This window comes from Gorilla gorilla, chromosome 3 (genome assembly GCF_029281585.2).
Source record: "Gorilla gorilla gorilla isolate KB3781 chromosome 3, NHGRI_mGorGor1-v2.1_pri, whole genome shotgun sequence".
Classification (NCBI taxonomy): Eukaryota; Metazoa; Chordata; class Mammalia; order Primates; family Hominidae; genus Gorilla; species Gorilla gorilla.
Window position 1 is genome coordinate 200,731,896 of NC_073227.2, and position 7,179 is coordinate 200,739,074.

Genomic DNA, 7,179 nt, shown 5'->3' on the forward strand with positions numbered 1-7,179 from the left:
TGATGTTGACCATATTTGTTGAGTGATTGTCTTAGTTCATTTTCTATTGCTTATACAGAATATCTGAAGCCAGGCAATTTATTAAGAAAAGGTATTTATTTCTTTCAGTTAGGGAGGCTGGAAAGTCAAAGAGTTGAGGAGATGAATCTGGTGAGAACCTTCCTGCTGGTGGGGACTCTCTGCAGAGTCCTGATGCAGTGCAGAGCATCACATGGGTGAGGGGCTGAGTGTGCTAACTTAGGTGTCTGTTTCTATTCTTATAAAGCCATCAGTCCCACTCCCCTGATAACTCATTAATCTATTAACCAAATAATCCATTAATCCATTCATGAAGTCAGGGCCCTTGTGACCCAATCATCTCTCAATGGCCTCACCTCTCATCACTACCACATTGAGGATTGTCAGTTTCAACGTGAGTTTTGAAGGCCAAAATCACTCAAACAAAAGCAGTTCTTGACTTGAGTAGGCCAGGTATGCTTTGTTTGACTGATGCAGTGTGACTCCTCTGTTCCATATTAACATCCTCTATGGGCTGCTGCTGTTGAGATGAAGTGGCTTTCTTATACTGCACAGCAGGTGATGCCTTACTTAAGCGAATCAAATGGCATGACAGTTGTCTTAGTCCGTTCAGGCTACTCTAACAAAATACCATATTGTGTGGCTGATAAACAACGTAAATATTTTCTCACAGTTCTGGAGGATAGAAAATGCAAACTGAGGTTCCAGTGGATTTCATGTCCAAGGAAAGCCTCCTTCCTAGCTATCTCCTCTCTGTAACCTCACATGGCAGAAGGGGCAAGGAAGCTCTCTCAGCCTCTGCCCTCATGACTTTTCACCTCTCAAAGACCCCACTTTCTAACACCATCACCTTGAAAATTTAGATTTTAAATTATGAATTTTGGGAGCACACATTCAGACCATAGCAAAGGTTATAGTCTATACCCGGTAGCTTTTTAAATGGTACACACGCCGTCTTAATCATATTAATAAAAGCAATGTACTTGTATGAAGTAATAATATTGGGGCAAAAGTTGTTATATTAAAACACAAAATGCAAAGGGGTTTTACAGGGTTAAATACTAATGATTAACATCACACATATATATGATTTTATATCACATATGCATGATTAAAGAAGACCAGTGGTTAGTAGAAAAAGACAGAGGTCAGTGCCTGTATTTTTTGTGCTTAACATGAGTGTGAGCATTAGATCTTTCTCCACACAAGGACCTTTCCCTTGAGATTTTACAACTTTTATAAAATAATTGGATGGTTCAAAGGGGCAAAATGGAGTTTAGACAGAGGGATTCAGAACAGATTCACTCCCTAAGCCATGTGCCTTCCAAGCAGAATGTCAGAATAATTTATTTTAATACTCAAATATCCCCTGGTAAAATATTTTAAAAAGAAATTTATTTTTAAAACTTTAATTGACAGGTTATCTGGTCAAGATCGAAAATGAACTATTTAGAACATATATTGGTAACTGTATATTGAATCATTTTATGGTTATCCTTATTTTCTAAGAATACTATATTAAATATTATAGAGAAAACGCAAGTAAAGTAATAAATAATTGACATTTCTACTTTGAACATAGTTCCATTTAAGTAAACTTGACTTTCTTAGATTGAAAAAAAAGTGAATATGGACTCATACTCAGTCTTGCTAAGATTTCAAGTGTTACAGAAAAAACAAAAGATGTGGTTGAAGTGAAATTAAGAAATTGGCATAATCGGCTTGGGGACACTTTCTATAGTCTCTTGAATATAAAAGAAAAGGGCAAGCTGAGTAGGAATGGCAGGCGCCGGCGGAGAGCTCTTAACTGCTCCTCGTCTGCTTAAAATGGGGGTCATTATTAAACAGGCAATATTAATCAGTGAAAAAAATGATGTCTTAGCCAAATTAGTTACCAAAGTACCAGAAGTTCTAGCTGTTGGAGCCCAAGAGAACAGATAACAAAAGTGACCTCTTGCTAAATATTGGAAAACCTCACTAGGTATTGGAGGCCCAGACAAGCTCTAATCATCCTTTCTCTCTGCATTGCACATTTCAGATATAGCCAAGTCTGGGGAAGAATGTAGCTTCTTCAGAAGGAGAAGAAAATAAAAGACAAAATGAAGAGGGGAGAATAAAGGCTCATATGGAAATTGCTCATATAAACCACTTCTATCACCACAATCTAATTTTAGAACCTTGCCATCACCCCTGAAGGGAAGTAGTACCTCGTAGCATCCCCATTCTCCAGCCCCAGGCTTCGGTTATACTTTCTGTCTGTATAAATGTGCCTATTCTGGACATTTCCTATAAATGAAATGGCAGGATATGCATTTCTGTGCGTGAGACGGGCTTCCTTTACTGAGCACAGTGTTGTTCAGACTCATGATGCTGTGGCATGTGTCAGTACTACACAACGGTGTAAAGATGACTCTGTAAATGTATTAAAAGCCATTGAATTGTACACCTTAAATGGGTAATTGCTTGGTATGTAAGTTATATTTCACAAAGCTCTTTAAAAAATGGAGAACCTCACAGGGAAGTGTTCATGTCCACTCAGAGACAGCCGGAGGGGCTCTGGCCTCCTCATCTAAGGAGACTAAGGCAGAAGGTTCATCGGGAGAGTCAGGAGCATTCAGGAAATGGAAGCATCCCTACCTAATTTCAATCATCGGTCAGCATGCAAAATCACAACCTCGAGTATTATCACCTTAAAATAAGTAGTTAATAGAAATTACGTTCCTGGGAATATTATGAGCAGAAACCATCCAGATAATTAAAAGTAAATTAGGTACCCAAACAGATTGAAACAGGACATTAAATGTCAGATCTGCCTGTTCAGAGATTTATATAACTGTAACCTATATTTGGGGAGTTTATTAGATCCTACCCACGGGTAATGCAAACAAGTGACCTTGTTTTTTCTTCTCTTAGCAATACCACTGTCAACACAGAATGAAAAACTGGCCATCAGGGAATGTAGGATGTGAGATGAATATTTTAATACGTGTAAAAAATTGGATATTTGATCCAATACTTTGTATTGGTAACTTACTGAGTTCTAAATTTGTTTTATGTGAAACTAGAAAAGTTGAAAGCCAACAAAAATGAAAAATATTTATAAGAGCATTTGGAACACTCCAACAGAAATGTCAACAAAGATTGCAACTAAAATGTGTAAATCAAAATATAATAGCTTATTTAATGAGCTGGTTATTCTAGAACTTACACACTGTGGTAAAATTATGAACCTACCAAAATTATTCTACTTAAGAATTTCAACCAAGTTTAAAAGTCTCTCATGACTCCTGATATTAATTTGATTACATGGGCTGGTATTTTTAAATGGGTTTTAACAGCCAGAATAATTCAATATATATATTTTCCTCTAACAGCCTTTTGAAAAGTGAATCCCAACCTTAGGGCTAATGGTCATAAAAGATAAATAATATTAGTTCCCATAAAAAAAAGGTTACCAAGAAAAACTTCAAAGGTCTGACTTTGCCTCTGCTATTTTATTTATTACAGTTTCCTATTACGTGTACAAAATGTTACCTAAGCTATTAATTATGTTATGCTTTACATTTCTAGTTCCTTCTATTATCTCTTTTTTAAAAAATTAATACTCTGGGCACATATTAATTGTGACATCATTTGAATCAATTTTCTAGAAATTTAATTTCCAACATTTGGATAAAAACATAATATAGGTAATTCCTTTTTTTTTTTTTTTTTTTTTTTGAGATGGAGTTTCACTCTTGTTGCCCAGGCTGAAGTGCAGTGGCACAATCTCCACATGAGATGTGGCTTCACATCTCACAGCAACCTCCGACTCCCAGGTTCAAGCGATTCTCCTGCCTCAGCCTCCCCAGTAGCTGGGATCACAGGCATGTGCCACCACACCCCGCTAATTTTGTATTTTTAGTAGAGACTAAACATGGGGTTTCTCCATGTTGGTCAGGCTGGTCTCGCACTCCTGACCTCAGGTGATCTGCCCTCCTAGGCCTCCCAAAGTGCTGGGATTCCAGGCGTGAGCCACAGTGCACGACCTATATAGGTAATTACTAATGAGAGTTTAGACAAGACCCAGGCCTCAAACACTTTCATCCTCTCCTTTAGTTGAATCTTTTAAAATTAAAAATAAACATTATTTTCTGGATTCTAACCTTTTGAGACTTGGCAAATGTTATGGTTTGGATCCGTGTCCCCACTCACATCTCATGTCGAATTTTAATCCCCCACGTTGGAGGTGGGGTCTGATGGGAGGTGATGGGGTCATGGGAGTAGATTTCTCCATTGGTGCAGTTCTGGTGATAGTGAGTGAGTTCTCCTGAGGCCTCTCACTTAAAAGTGTGTGGTACCTCCCTCTTCCCTCTGTCTTCCTCTTGTTCTGGCTACGTGAGCTGCTCGCTCCCCCTTTGCCTTCTGCTATGATTGAAAGTTTCCTGAGGGCTCCCCAGAAGCCCAGCAGATGCCAGCATCATGCTTCCTGTACAGCCTGCAGAACCATGAGGAATTAAAGCTCTTTTCTTTATAAATTACCCAGGCTCAGGTATTTTTTTTTATAGCAGTGCAAGAACCGACTAATACAGCAAATTTTTAAGATTAGGTTTTAAATCAGAAATAAGAATGGTAGAAAAATTGCTGGTATTTTGGTCAGCACTTTGTTTTAGATTTTTGTGAGGTTTCTTTTGTTTGTTTGTTTTAAATCTCAGCTTGTTTTTTGTTCAGAGAATTGATGGTGAGAACTGGCAGTCACTTACTAGCCCTCTGCTTATGATTCCTTGTATTTCTCTTGTGTGTCATTCTATGTCTCAGGTGAGCAAAATATAGATGATAATCCAGGCTATACATGATTTTATTGTGCTAAGTTTTACCAAGTTGCTCAGGCAACGACTTCAGTTAGAAATTTTAAAGGTCCAAAATCCTAGAGTTACTACTTAGAAAAAAGATCTTAGTGCAGTGCTGACCAATGAATATAAGGCTGTGCACCAAATAATGATGTTTCCATCAATGGCCAACGGCATATATGACGGTGACCTCATGAGATTATAGTATCATCATTTTACTGTACCTTTTTTATGTTTAGATATGTTAAGACACACAAATACCATTGTGTTACAATTGCCTGCAATTCAGTACAATAACATACTGTACAAGTTTGTAGCCTAGGAGCAATAGCCTGCAACACATAGCCTAGGTGTGTGGTATGCTTTACTATTTAGGTTTGTGTAAGTGGATTCTGTGACATTCACATGATGACAAAATCACCTAAAGACACATTTTTCAGAAGGTATCCCCATCATAAAGTGACCCATGACTGTGTAATACTAACTGCCTACATAATTTTAAACATTTCATAGTTATGTTAAAAAGTCAAAAGAAAGTGAAATTAATTTTAAACATATATTTAACCCGATATATTCACAATATTATCACTTTAAAATGTTTTTGATATAAAAATGATTGAGATAATTTGCAGTCTTTTTTTCATACTCAGTGTTCAAAATCAAACTTGGACTGGCCACATTTCAGTTGCTGAGGAGCTGCACGTGGCTAGCAGCCATGATACTGGACAATGAAGGCTCAAATAGCAGCTGAGTGATGTTGAACAGTGATGCCACGTTGACTAAGATCGTCAAGTCTGATTGTTACAGCAGCCAGCATCAGTTTCACCCTGGAGGACGGATTATTTATATAGTGTGTTCTACTTCACTGCCTGTTCTTCAAGAAATAAAGAAATTTCCCCTTCCTCTTTTCTGTATTAAAAACCTCTTCTTTGTTTCTCATCCACTGTCCTTATCCTTATGAGTCAAATTTTTTCCTTTTCAGGATGCCCAGTTTTATCTAGGAGAGAAAAAAGGGACTGAGCAAGCCAGCATTATAAGATCATTGTTTGGCAGTGGACAAAAATAAATTGTCAAATTATTCTTTCTATTGATGTGAGCCAGAGGAAGAATGACCAGACTTCAAATACCATGAGAGAGAATGAAGTGTGTGTATGTATGTGGGCAGTTATCTTTTAGATTTGAATTTTATTTTAGATTTAATTCTGTCATATTTAGACATAGTAGGCTTTACTTCAGGGCTGTTTTTTCTATTCCTCTGTCTGTTCTTTGACAACATTGGGCAGATTTAATTAACTTTATTAAATGTTGTTCTCTGATAGAACATGTCTCAAGCACTCCTCTTTGTTCATTATTTTCTTGGATGCTTTACCACATATTTCTTTATCTGTTCCCATAGGTGTATACGGTGAGAACATCATGTCTTTGGCCCATGGCAACCAATCATTATTGGTAAAAGCTTATCTCTTATATTATTCAATCATATTTGCCTTTACCCTGTGTGCATCTCACTTCACCCGAAGGCTTCCATTCTAATGCGTTGCACATGTAACATTAGATTTGAGTATAACTTTGGTGTGTAGTGATATTTGAATCATGTTTTAAATTCAGTTAATTGTGGTGCTGTAAGTTTAAATCTGGCTTACATGATTTATCTCTCACCAACATAGTTCTTAAGGCCTAGGCATGTAACACATATTACTTCAATGAACATTGGAATCACTTGATGTAATTGAAATATTCGATTGATGTTTTGATTGTCATTATTTCAATTGCAGAAACTTACCCCTGTCGCATCACAGTACGTCAGTAAAATGTAATAATTTACATAACATACTAGGGATTTTACACTCTTCCTGCTCATTAAAGGTAATTTTTTGGTTACACTTTCTACATTGTAATTATAAACTAAAAAGTCTATTTTCGTCTATTTATTATACATCCATATCCTTTACCTACTTGTTATGTTTATATTCTGTCTTTGCCTCTACAATGTAATCTCCATGAGGGATTTTTAACTGCTTTACTTAATACCTACAACACTGCCTATTGCTCAATATTTATTTAACTCTTTTCCTGCTACTGAGCTACATACTTGGGATATAGTGGTGGAAAAAAAAAAACAGTCTTAAGAACTTTACGGTCTAGGAGGGGGCAGTGCAGAGAGATAAATAGGCAATGACATTATGGTGGTCACTGCAAGAGAGTAAGCACGGTGAAGTAAACGAGCATGAAGGTGACCGACCCTACAATTTTCCAGAAATGTTTCTGGAAAATGTGATGGCTAAATGGAGACTTGAAAGTTATTCAAGTGTAAGTTAGATAAAGAAGAGTG